The 12139-nt window shown below is 45.3% G+C and overlaps 1 protein-coding gene across 2 annotated transcripts in view; it reads right to left on the bottom strand.

Annotated features, from left to right (window-relative positions):
• Positions 1-12139, bottom strand: part of DIAPH2 (diaphanous related formin 2) — a 1247874-nt gene that overhangs the window by 828065 nt on the left and 407670 nt on the right. The window lies entirely within an intron of this gene.

Genomic DNA, 12139 nt, shown 5'->3' with positions numbered 1-12139 from the left:
CAGTAGACATGGGACCCCTGATCTCAAGATTAGTGGGGTCTCAGTAGTGAGACCCCTATCAATCAGCATCTTATTCCCTATCCTATATGAATAAAACTTAAAGAGGTATTCCCAGTTTGTAAATTGATGTCATATTACTACATTTTGCCATCACTGTAAGAATGGTGGTGTTACAACCTTTTTGACCCAAAACATTCCCAAGTATGAATGGGTTGCAGTCTATGTTTCATGCTGTGGCCTCTTTTCTGTTTTCCCCTGCATAGCAGCACTCTGGCCCAGGGTCGCTCTAACCATAAGGCGAATGGTGCATTTGCACCGGACCCCAGGTAGCAGCACCAATATCAACTGATTCCACTTCCTCAAGATGCCGATATGATTGAAAAGTATTGACAAGGTTAAAAAAATAAAAATAAGATATACTCACCTATTGTCTTCGCTGCTCCTACACAACTGGACTTCTGAGTCCAGCTGTTACCTACCTGTTGTGGCATATACCTGCTGCGGCTAATCACTAGTCTTAGTACCTGTTGAGGCTGGTGATAGGCTGTAGCGGTCATATAGGTAGACAGGCATGTGACTGCTATACTTGTACTAGAGCAGAGATTGCGGAAAGCCTTCAGCTTGCTGGGCCTGCTTTAGGTGAGTGTAAGTGGGGTTTTTGCCACACAAAATTTTGGAGAGAGGGGGTATTTGAATTCTCATGCACAGGCCCCACTCAGGTATTAAAATGGCCTTGTGCAGGATTTACCCAATCAATCACAGCAATATGCTATCACTTTATGGGGTGTGAAACATCCCCCAAACCACTGCATAATAAAAAGTGCAACTTTCTAATATGCTTTGGGTTAAAATTCCTCTGCTTACTCTTAGTGAATGGAAACATACATTCCTATATTTAGAGTTTGAAAGCCTGGCCTGACCTCAATATGCTCATGCAGATTACTCCTTGTTACAATGTATCAATGTAATTAATCCTCTAGTAGCACAAACCCGTCTCCTCTCCTAACTCTAGGCTGATACCTTGCAGAACCCAATGAACCCCATGATAAGTCAATGGTGGCCATTGGCACCACCGACGTCCATCAGGCAATGAGCCAGCACAGTGCTATGGCAATTATTATAAGTGGAAGTCACAATGCTGGTGTGAATAGAACTGATAGGTTGTAGCAAACTATTAGACGCTGTCAACAGGACTAGGTTAGAAGAGGATTTCAGTCTCTGAAAGTGAACAGGAGTGTTCCCATGCACTGATGTTGGAACTGGGAAGGATTTTTTACCCAAAATATATTAAAAAGTTTCCGGATATTTTTTAATACACATTAAAAAAGCTTTATTTACATCACAGTAGTGGACAACCCCTTTATGATGTCTAAATCACGGTTCATATTTATAGAAAATGTCCCATTCAGAACAGGACTGTCACTTCACTCACTATACATGGCTCCATTATGCCTTGTTTTCTTGCAAATTATGTGACATTGTTCGCCCGCACAATGGCCGCCTCCCTGTCTCTAGGCAACAGGAACGCTTTAACATCTGCCAGAGAAATGTTCAAAAATTTCCGAACGTAACAAAACTCTATTTTGCTTTGAATGCAGTCAGTTCTTGCCGAACGCGGCCCTATTAACCACCAGTTTTAGAAAATATATGGTCAATCAACAGTAAATGGCGCATAATTTCTATTAACTGCACTGACACAGTGTCTGGAGAAATATTTGGGCTTGAAATCTGATGCAGATTACAGAGAAAATAGTCCAGATCTGCAGAATATAACAAACCACAGATGAGTGTTCTCATTTTTACATTTGGATGTTCCTGGCAATCGCAGAAAGGGAATATAATTGCGTGAGCCTAAATTATCATCACAAATCTGTCATGTTCATATTATCACCACTGCAGAAAATCCATCTGCTAAAATGAATTTTTTTTTGCAGCCTGGCCGAAATGCCAAAATGAACTTAGAATCATTTCTGCTCTTCTTCGCGTGACCGTATTTACCCTAATAGAAGAGCTCAGAGGATTTGCTTAGCGAACTTAAATTCTGATTTACAACTCTAACATGAGGAACAAAGTCAAACAGGAAATGCAAGAACTATAGGTTAGATGTAACTGGAACCAAATCCGTTCTGTGTTTCTAGTTAGACAAAAGAATTGCTACATCTTAGCTTTTACCGGAATTATTTTTTTCTGAAATCCAAGTAGAAGGAGAAGTTAGCTACTTTCTCCTTTTGTAAAGGGGTCTTCTGCCACTTGGGATCCCCAGATCCCGACAATTTGCCTTAATATTGTCTCTCTACTTTGAGCAGAGGGGACAGGTGTGTTGGCTTGCAGTGTTGAAGTTCTAGGTTTGAATCTACCCTTGATGGGGATTTGAATTTAGAATTCACCACCGCAAGGCAGCAGTGCTAACCACTAGGTGGCCGCCACCGCAACCTTCACTGTTGCTTCAAGAAGTCCAAATTGGAGAACCTGATTTTTACTCCTATTGATTTTACGGGAAGTTGGAATCGGGATTCCAGATTCAGTTATTTTTTTTAAATCGGGTCGGTCACTTCTGTCCCAATTATTTCAATAAACCCCAAAACTCTAGTCAATAATAAAAAAAAACATGCTACAATTTTGTTAATCTTGCCTCTAGACAAAATGGAATAAAAAGTGATCACAATGTTACATGTTCCCAAAAATTAGTGAAATGAAGACTAGAGTTCATCCCACAAGAACAAGCCCTTATAGCTTCGTTGGTGGAAACATAAAAATATTCTGGCTCTTGCAATGCAGAGACATAAATGGTAAAAAAGAAAAAAGGTTTTTATGCACAAAAATAGCAAAACATAAAAAAACCTATTGCATGCTGAACTCCGTAAAAATGAAATCCTAAAAAGCCTGAGAGGACTTGCTGCAAGTCAATGTCAGACCTTTTAACAAGCCTATAAGCCAAAGCCAGAGTCTTCTCCGGAGGGAAAAGATAACCATTACCCCTCATCAGTGTGCAGTAGATTTCTGGTTTTTGCTAGTGAAAGGCCTATGGATGTGGGTCAGGAAAGGTATTTTTTCTCCTTAGGGAGAGAACTTAGAAGGAATGAGGAAACTCATCAGGCCATCCATGGTCCTCTGGGAAATATGCACATGAGACGATGAAACATTTCCTCTACAGCGCCACCTATTGGAAGGCAGAATGCCTGCAATTCTGCATTCCTGCAGTGCAATAGTTGTAATAAAAGTTTATCTTCTTGTAACTCTGTTGTCCACCTCATGTCCTGGAATAAAAAATGACTTCCAAGTCCAATGAATTAGTCTGGCGTAGAGTGAACACAGCATTAACACAACGGGCAGAGACTTAGTGGCTCAGTGTTGTCTACTGTGGAACAAGCGTGTGTAGCAGAGCTGATGATAACACTGAACTCTTTGGTGTATGCAGTTTACAAGCAGTCCTATGTAAAAACCAATAATGATGCCCTTAATTCCAAGCATGTTATGGCAAGTGATGAATTCAGTACTACTCCATCTAACAACCAAAACAAGTGAAAGAAGAGGAGTACCAACAAAAATATACTGCTAGGAAAAACTCAATAAGATGGGGCAATAATCCGGAGCTTACATATGGCTTCAGAAAATAACAGAATCCGATGAACTCAATGCTGGAAATAAAAAGCTACTTCATAAATAACATGTATTTATTATTTAAATATCGTGATCCAGCTTCGGCGCAGGCCGTTTCCTGGCAATGCAGCGGTCAGGGCCGAAAGGGATCAATACAAAATTGCTGTTGATTAGATCTTTACCTACAAATTGAAGCTCAGTTATTGTTTGCATTAAAAGACGCTAATGACAGCAATAAAAATGCTTTTTTTTTAATACCCTGCAATTTTAGCGAAGTTTGTTTATGTCCATGTGGTCAGCTGGACTTTGTGATGAGTCTTAGAAATCATAAGCGGACATTGATCGCCAGCAGCAGGGGTCAGAGAGGGGACCAGTCTGTGGAAGAAGACGGCTGCTCCTAATGGACCTTTGTTGCCAAATCAGTGCAGCTTCTCTAGGATGAGAAACACTACCCCCCCCCCCCCCCCTTCCCCAGGTGGACGGTAACCTTTCCAGGAGACAGAGACGACGCACATCAAAAATAAGAGCAAAAAGTGATACATTTCTTTTTCAAGGGATTAAAATCGAGACAAGAAAATAATATGAAGTTCATGAAGGCAGGCAGGGGAGGAAAACAGAGAATGTCAAGTTCAAAGATCAACGCTACATGGTAAGGATATAAATGAGTTAATATAGTTACATCTGACAATTAGTGAACCTGTAAAGAAGTAACAATTTTATTAAATACTGGAAAAATATCTATATCTAGAAATAAATATACAGTGGTTATTAAAAGTCTACACACCCCAGTATAATGCCAAGTTTTTGTCTGGTTAAAAAAGATGAATCATTTCAGATTTATTTCCACCTTCAACTTGACCAATTATCTGTATAATTCCACTGAAAAATTAACTGAAATCTTTTAAAATGTAAGAATAAAAATAACAAAACTAAAATAATGTGGTTGCATAAGTTGGAACACCCACAAATATTTGAGAATGTGGCTGTGCTCCGAATTGGCCTAATACTGCTCCTATGTACAAAAATATAACTACTATAATACTGCTCCTATGTACAAAAATATAACTACTATAATACTGCTCCTATGTACAAGAATATAACTACTCTAATACTGCCCCTATGTACAAGAATATAACTACTATAATACTGCCCCCTATGTACAAGAATATAACTACTATAATACTGCTCCCTATGTACAAGAATATAACTACTATAATACTGCCCCCTATATACAAGAATATAACTACTATAATACTGCCCCCTATATACAAGAATATAACTACTATAATACTGCCCCCTATGTATAAGAATATAACTACTATAATACTGCCCCTATGTACAAGAATATAAATACTATAATACTGCACCCTATGTACAAGAATATAACTACTCTAATACTGCCCCCTATGTACAAGAATATAACTACTATAATACTGCTCCTATGTACAAAAATATAACTACCATAATACTGCCCCCTATGCACTAGAATATAACTACTATAATGCTGCCTCCTCTGTACAAGAATATAACCACTATAATACTGCTTCTATGTACAAGAATATAACTACTATAATACTGTCCCTATGTACAAGAATATAACCACTATAATACTGCTCCCTATGTACAAGAATATAACTACTATAATACTGCCCCCTATATACAAGAATATAACTACTATAATACTGCCCCCTATATACAAGAATATAACTACTATAATACTGCCCCCTATGTATAAGAATATAACTACTATAATACTGCCCCTATGTACAAGAATATAAATACTATAATACTGCACCCTATGTACAAGAATATAACTACTTTAATACTGCCCCCTATGTACAAGAATATAACTACTCTAATACTGCTCCTATGTACAAAAATATAACTACCATAATACTGCCCCCTATGCACTAGAATATAACTACTATAATGCTGCCTCCTCTGTACAAGAATATAACCACTATAATACTGCTTCTATGTACAAGAATATAACTACTATAATACTGTCCCTATGTACAAGAATATAACCACTATAATACTGCTTCTATGTACAAGAATATAACTACTATAATACTGTCCCTATGTACAAGAATATAACTACTGCAATACTGCCCCTATGTACAAGAATATAACTACTACAATACTGCTCCTATGTACAAGAATATAAATACTATAATACCACCCCTATGTCCAAGAATATAACTACTATAATACTGCCCCCTATGTACAAGAATATAACTACTACAATACTGCTCCTATGTACAATAATATAAATACTATAATACTGCCCCCCTATGTACAAGAATATAACTACTGTAATACTGCCTCCTCTGTACAAGAATATAACTGCTATAATACTGCCCCTATGTATAATTATATAACTACTATAATACTGCCTCGTATGTGGAAGAATATAACTACTATAATACTGCTCTCTATGTACAAGAATATAACTACTATAATACTGCCTCCTAGGTACAAGAATATAACTGCTATAATACTGCCTCCTATGTACAAGAATATAACTATTATAATATTGCTCCTATGTACAAGAATATAACTACTATAATACTGCTCCTATATACAAGAATATAACTACTATAATACTGCCTACTATGTACAAGAATATAACTACAATAATACTGCCCCCTATGTACAAGCATATAACTACTATAATACTGCCTCCTATGTACAAGAATATAACTACTATAATACTGCCTCCTATGTACAAGCATATAACTACTATAATACTGTGCTCTATGTACAAGAATATAACTACTATAATATTGGCCCCTATGTACATGAATATAACTACTACAATACTGCCCCCTATGTACAAGAATATAACTACTATAATACTGCCTCCTATGTACAAGAATATAACTACTATAATACTACTCCTATGTACAACAATATAACTACTATAATACTGCCCCTATGTATAATAATTAGAGATGAGCGAGCACCAAAATGCTCGGGTGCTCGTTATTCGGGACAAAAATTTTGCGATGCTCGAGGGTTCGTTTCGAATAACGAACCCCATTAAAGACAATGGGCGACCCGAGCATTTTTGTATATCGCCGATGCTTGCTAAGGTTTCCATTTGTGAAAATATGGGCAATTCAAGAAAGTGATGGAAACGACACAGCAACGGATAGGGCAGGCGAGGGGCTACATGTTGGGCTGCATCTCAAGTTCCCAGGTCCCACTATTAAGCCATAATAGCAGCAAGAGTGCCCCCCTCCCAACAATTTTTACTTCTGAAAAGCCCTCATTAGCAATGCATACCTTAGCTAAGCACCACACTACCTCCAACAAAGCACAATCACTTCCTGCATGGCATTCCACTGCCACTTCTCCTGGGTTACATGCTACCCAACCCCCCCTCCCCCTCCCCCCGCATGACCCAGTGTCCACAGCACACACCAAAGTGTCCCTGCGCAGCCTTCAGCTGCCCTCATGCCACGCCACCCTTATGTCTATTTATAAGTGCGTTTGCCATAAGGAAGAACCGCAGGCACACACTGCAGAGGCTTGGCACGGCTAGGCAGCGACCCTCTTTAAAAGGGGCAGGACGATAGCCCACAATGCTGTACAGAAGCAATGAGAAATATAATCCTGTGCCACCGCCATCAGGAGCTGCACACGTGGGCATAGCAATGGGGAACCTATGTGCCACACACTATTCATTCTGTCAAGGTGTCTGCATGCCCCAGTCAGACCGCGTTTTTTTATAAATAGTCACAGGCAGGTACAACTCCGCAATGGGAATTCCGTGTGCACCCACAGCATGGGTGGCTCCCTGGAACCCACCGGCTGTACATAAATGTATCCCATTGCAGTGCCCTGGACAGCAGAGCTAGCGTCAGATTAAATGCAGGTGGGCTTCGGCCCACACTGCATGCCCCAGTCAGACTGGGGTTTTTTATAAGTAGACACAGGCAGGTACAACTCCCTATTGTGAAGTGGACGAACAGCATAGGTGGCTCCCTGGAACCCACCGGCGGTACATAAATATATCCCATTGCATTGCCCATCACAGCTGAGGTAATGTCATGTTTAATGCAGGTGGGCTTGGGCCCACACTGCATGCCCGAGTCAGACTGGGGTTCTTTAGAAGTGGACACATGCAGTTACAACTCCCTGTGGACCCACAGCATGGGCGGGTGCCAGGAAGCCACCGGCGGTACATAAATATATCCCATTGCATTGCCCATCACAGCTGAGGTAATGTCATGTTTAATGCAGGTGGGCTTGGGCCCACACTGCATGCCCCAGTCAGACTGGAGTTCTTTAGAAGTGGACACATGCAGTTACAACTCCGTGTGGACCGACAGCATGGGTGGGTGCCAGGAAGCCACCGGCGGTACATAAATATATCCCATTGCAGTGCCCAGCACAGCTGAGGTAATGTCATGTTTAATGCAGGTGGTCTTCGGCCCACACTGCATGCCCCAGTCAGACTGGGGTTCTTTAGAAGTGGACACATGCAGTTACAACTCCGTGTGGACCGTCAGCATGGGTGGGTGCCAGGAAGCCACCGGCGGTACATAAATGTATCCCATTGCAGTGCCCAGCACAGCTGAGGTAATGTCATGTTTAATGCAGGTGGTCTTCGGCCCACACTGCATGCCCCAGTCAGACTGGAGTTCTTTAGAAGTGGACACATGCAGTTACAACTCCGTGTGGACCGACAGCATGGGTGGGTCCCAGGAAGCCACCGGCGGTACATAAATATATCCCATTGCATTGCCCATCACAGCTGAGGTAATGTCATGTTTAATGCAGGTGGGCTTGGGCCCACACTGCATGCCCCAGTCAGACTGGGGTTCTTTAGAAGTGGACACATGCAGTTACAACTCTGTGTGGACCGACAGCATGGGTGGCTCCCTGGAACCCACCGGCGGTACATAAATATATCCCATTGCAGTGCCCAGCACAGCTGATGTAACGTCAGCTTTAATGCAGGTGGGCAAAAAATTAATTGGATTACACTGTAGGCGAGGGCCCAAAAAAATTGGTGTACCAACAGTACTAATGTACCTCAGAAAAATTGCCCATGCCCAACCAAGAGGGCAGGTGAAACCCATTAATCGCTTTGGTTAATGTGGCTTAATTTGTAACTAGGCCTGGAGGCAGCCCAGTTAAAATAAAAATTGGTTCAGGTGCAAGTTTCAACGCTTTAATGAGCATTAAAATGTATAAAAATTGTTTACAAACATTATATGACTGAGCCTTGTGGGCCTAAGAAAAATTGCCCGTTCGGCGTGATTACGTCAGGTTTCAGGAGGAGGAGCAGGAGGAGAAGGATGAATAGAATACACAGATTGATGAATCTAAAAGGTCCCCGTTTTTAATGGTGATAGAGAACAATGCTTCCATCCGCGGGTGCAGCCTACGTTTTGCTTAGGTATCGCTGCTGTCCGCTGGTGGAGAAGAGAAGTCTGGGGAAATCCAGGCTTTGTTCATCTTGATGAGTGTAAGCCTGTCGGCACTGTCGGTTGACAGGCCGGTACGCTTATCTGTGATGATTCCCCCAGCCACACTAAACACCCTCTCTGACAAGACGCTAGCCGCAGGACAAGCAAGCACCTCCAGGGCATATAGTGCGAGTTCAGGCCACGTGTCCAGCTTCGACACCCAGTAGTTGTAGGGGGCAGAGGCGTCACGGAGGACGGTCGTGCGATCGGCTGCGTACTCCCTCACCATCCTCTTAAAGTGCTCCCGCCGACTCAGCCTTGACTGGGGAGCGGTGACACAGTCTTGCTGGGGAGCCAGAAAGCTGTCAAAGGCCTTAGAGAGTTTTTCCCTGCCTGTGCTGTACATGCTGCCTGATCTCCGCGCCTCCCCTGCTACCTGGCCCTCGGAACTGCGCCTTCTGCCACTAGCGCTGTCGGATGGGAATTTTACCATCAGCTTGTCCTCCAGGGTCCTGTGGTATAGCATCACTCTCGAACCCCTTTCCTCTTCGGGTATGAGAGTGCAAAGGTTCTCCTTATACCGTGGGTCGAGCAGTGTGTACACCCAGTAATCCGTAGTGGCCAGAATGCGTGTAACGCGAGGGTCACGAGAAAGGCATCCTAACATGAAGTCAGCCATGTGTGCCAGGGTACCTGTACGCAACACATGGCTGTCCTCACTAGGAAGATCACTTTCAGGATCCTCCTCCCCCTCCTCCTCCTCCTCAGGCCATACACGCTGAAAGGATGACAGGCAAGCAGCATTGGTACCCTCAGCAGTGGGCCAAGCTGTCTCTTCCCCCTCCTCCTCATGCTCCTCCACCTCCTCCTCCTCCTCAACGCGCTGAGATATAGACAGGAGGGTGCTCTGACTATCCAGCGACATACTGTCTTCCCCCGCCTCTGTTTTCCGAGCGCAAAGCGTCTGCCTTTATGCTTTGCAGGGAACTTCTCAAGAGGCATAGCAGAGGAATGGTGACGCTAATGATTGCAGCATCGCCGCTCACCACCTGGGTAGACTCCTCAAAGTTTCCAAGGACCTGGCAGATGGCTGCCAACCAGGCCCACTCTTCTGAAAAGAATTGAGGAGGCTGACTCCCACTGCGCCGCCCATGTTGGAGTTGGTATTCCACTATAGCTCTACGCTGCTCATAGAGCCTGGCCAACATGTGGAGCGTAGAGTTCCACCGTGTGGGCACGTCGCACAGCAGTCGGTGCACTGGCAGATTAAACCGATGTTGCAGGGTGCGCAGGGTGGCAGCGTCCGTGTGGGACTTGCAGAAATGTGCGCAGAGCCGGTGCACCTTTCCAAGCAGGTCTGACAAGCGTGGGTAGCTTTTCAGAAAGCGCTGAACCACCAAATTAAAGACGTGGGCCAGGCATGGCACGTGCGTGAGGCTGCCGAGCTGCAGAGCCGCCACCAGGTTACGGCCGTTGTCACACACGACCATGCCCGGTTGGAGGCTCAGCGGCGCAAGCCAGCGGTCGGTCTGCTCTGTCAGACCCTGCAGCAGTTCGTAGGCCGTGTGCCTCTTCTCTCCTAAGCTGAGTAGTTTCAGCACGGCCTGCTGACGCTTGCCCACCGCTGTGCTGCCACGACGCGCGACACCGACTGCTGGCGACGTGCTGCTGCTGACACATCTTGATTGCGAGACAGAGGTTGCGTAGGAGGAGGAGGAGGGTGGTTTAGTGGAGGAAGCATACACCACCGCAGATACCACCACCGAGCTGGGGCACGCAATTCTGGGGGTGGGTAGGACGTGAGCGGTCCCAGGCTCTGACACTGTCCCAGCCTCCACTAAATTCACCCAATGTGCCGTCAGGGAGATATAGTGGCCCTGCCCGCCTGTGCTTGTCCACGTGTCCGCTTTTAAGTGGACCTTGGCAGTAACCGCGTTGGTGAGGGCGCGTACAATGTTGCGGGAGACGTGGTCGTGCAGGGCTGGGACGGCACATCAGGAAAAGTAGTGGCGACTGGGAACTGAGTAGCGCGGGGCCGCCGCCGCCATCATGCCTTTGAAAGCCTCCGTTTCCACAACCCTATACGGCAGCATCTCCAGGCTGATAAATTTGGCTATGTGCACGTTTAACGCTTGAGCGTGCGGGTGCGTGGCAGCGTACTTGCGCTTGCACTCCAACACTTGCGCTAGCGACGGCTGGACGGTGCGCTGAGAGACATTGGAGGATAGGGCCGAGGACAGCAGAGTTGAGGGTGTGGGTGCAGGCCAGGAGATGGTAGTGCCTGTGTCCTGAGAGGGGGGTTGGATCTCAGTGGCAGGTTGGGGCACAGGGGGAGAGGCAGCGGTGCAAACCGGAGGCGGTGAACGGCCTTCGTCCCACCTTGTGGGGTGCTTGGCCATCATATGTCTGCGCATGCTGGTGGTGGTGAGGCTGGTGGTGGTGGCTCCCCGGCTGATCTTGGCGCGACAAAGGTTGCACACCACTGTTCGTCAGTCGGCTGCACTCTCAGTGAAAAACTGCCAGACCTTTGAGCACCTCGGCCTCTGCAGGGTGGCATGGCACGAGGGGGCGCTTTAGGAAACAGTTGGTGGATTATTCGGTCTGGCCCTGCCTCTACCCCTGGACACCGCACTGCCTCTTGCAACCTGCCCTGCTGCTGCCCTATCCTCCCCCTCTGAAGACCTGTCCTCAGTAGGCGTAGCAAACCAGGTGGGGTCAGTCACCTCACATTCCTGCTGCTCTTCCTCTGAATCCTCTGTGTGCTCCTCCCTCGGACTTACTCCAATTACTACTACCTGAGTGATAGACAACTGTGTCTCATCGTCATCGTCCTCCTCACCCACTGAAAGCTCTTGAGACAGTTGCCGGAAGTCCCCAGCCTCATCCCCCGGACCCCGGGAACTTTCCAAAGGTTGGGCATCGGTCACGACAAACTCCTCCAGTGGGAGAGGATTCGGAACCATTGCTGCCCATTCTGGGCAGGGGCCCGAGAACAGTTCCTGGGAGTCTGCCTGCTCCTCAGAATGTGTCATTGTAATGGAGTGAGGAGGCTGGGAGGAAGGAGGAGCAGCAGCCAGAGGATTCAGAGTTGCAGCAGTGGACGGCGCAGAATTCTGGGT

Source organism: Eleutherodactylus coqui, chromosome 10, assembly GCF_035609145.1.
Source record: "Eleutherodactylus coqui strain aEleCoq1 chromosome 10, aEleCoq1.hap1, whole genome shotgun sequence".
In the NCBI taxonomy this organism is placed as follows: Eukaryota; Metazoa; Chordata; class Amphibia; order Anura; family Eleutherodactylidae; genus Eleutherodactylus; species Eleutherodactylus coqui.
The sequence above is the reverse complement of the archived record's forward strand: the minus strand, read 5'-3'. Positions and strand labels throughout refer to the sequence as shown.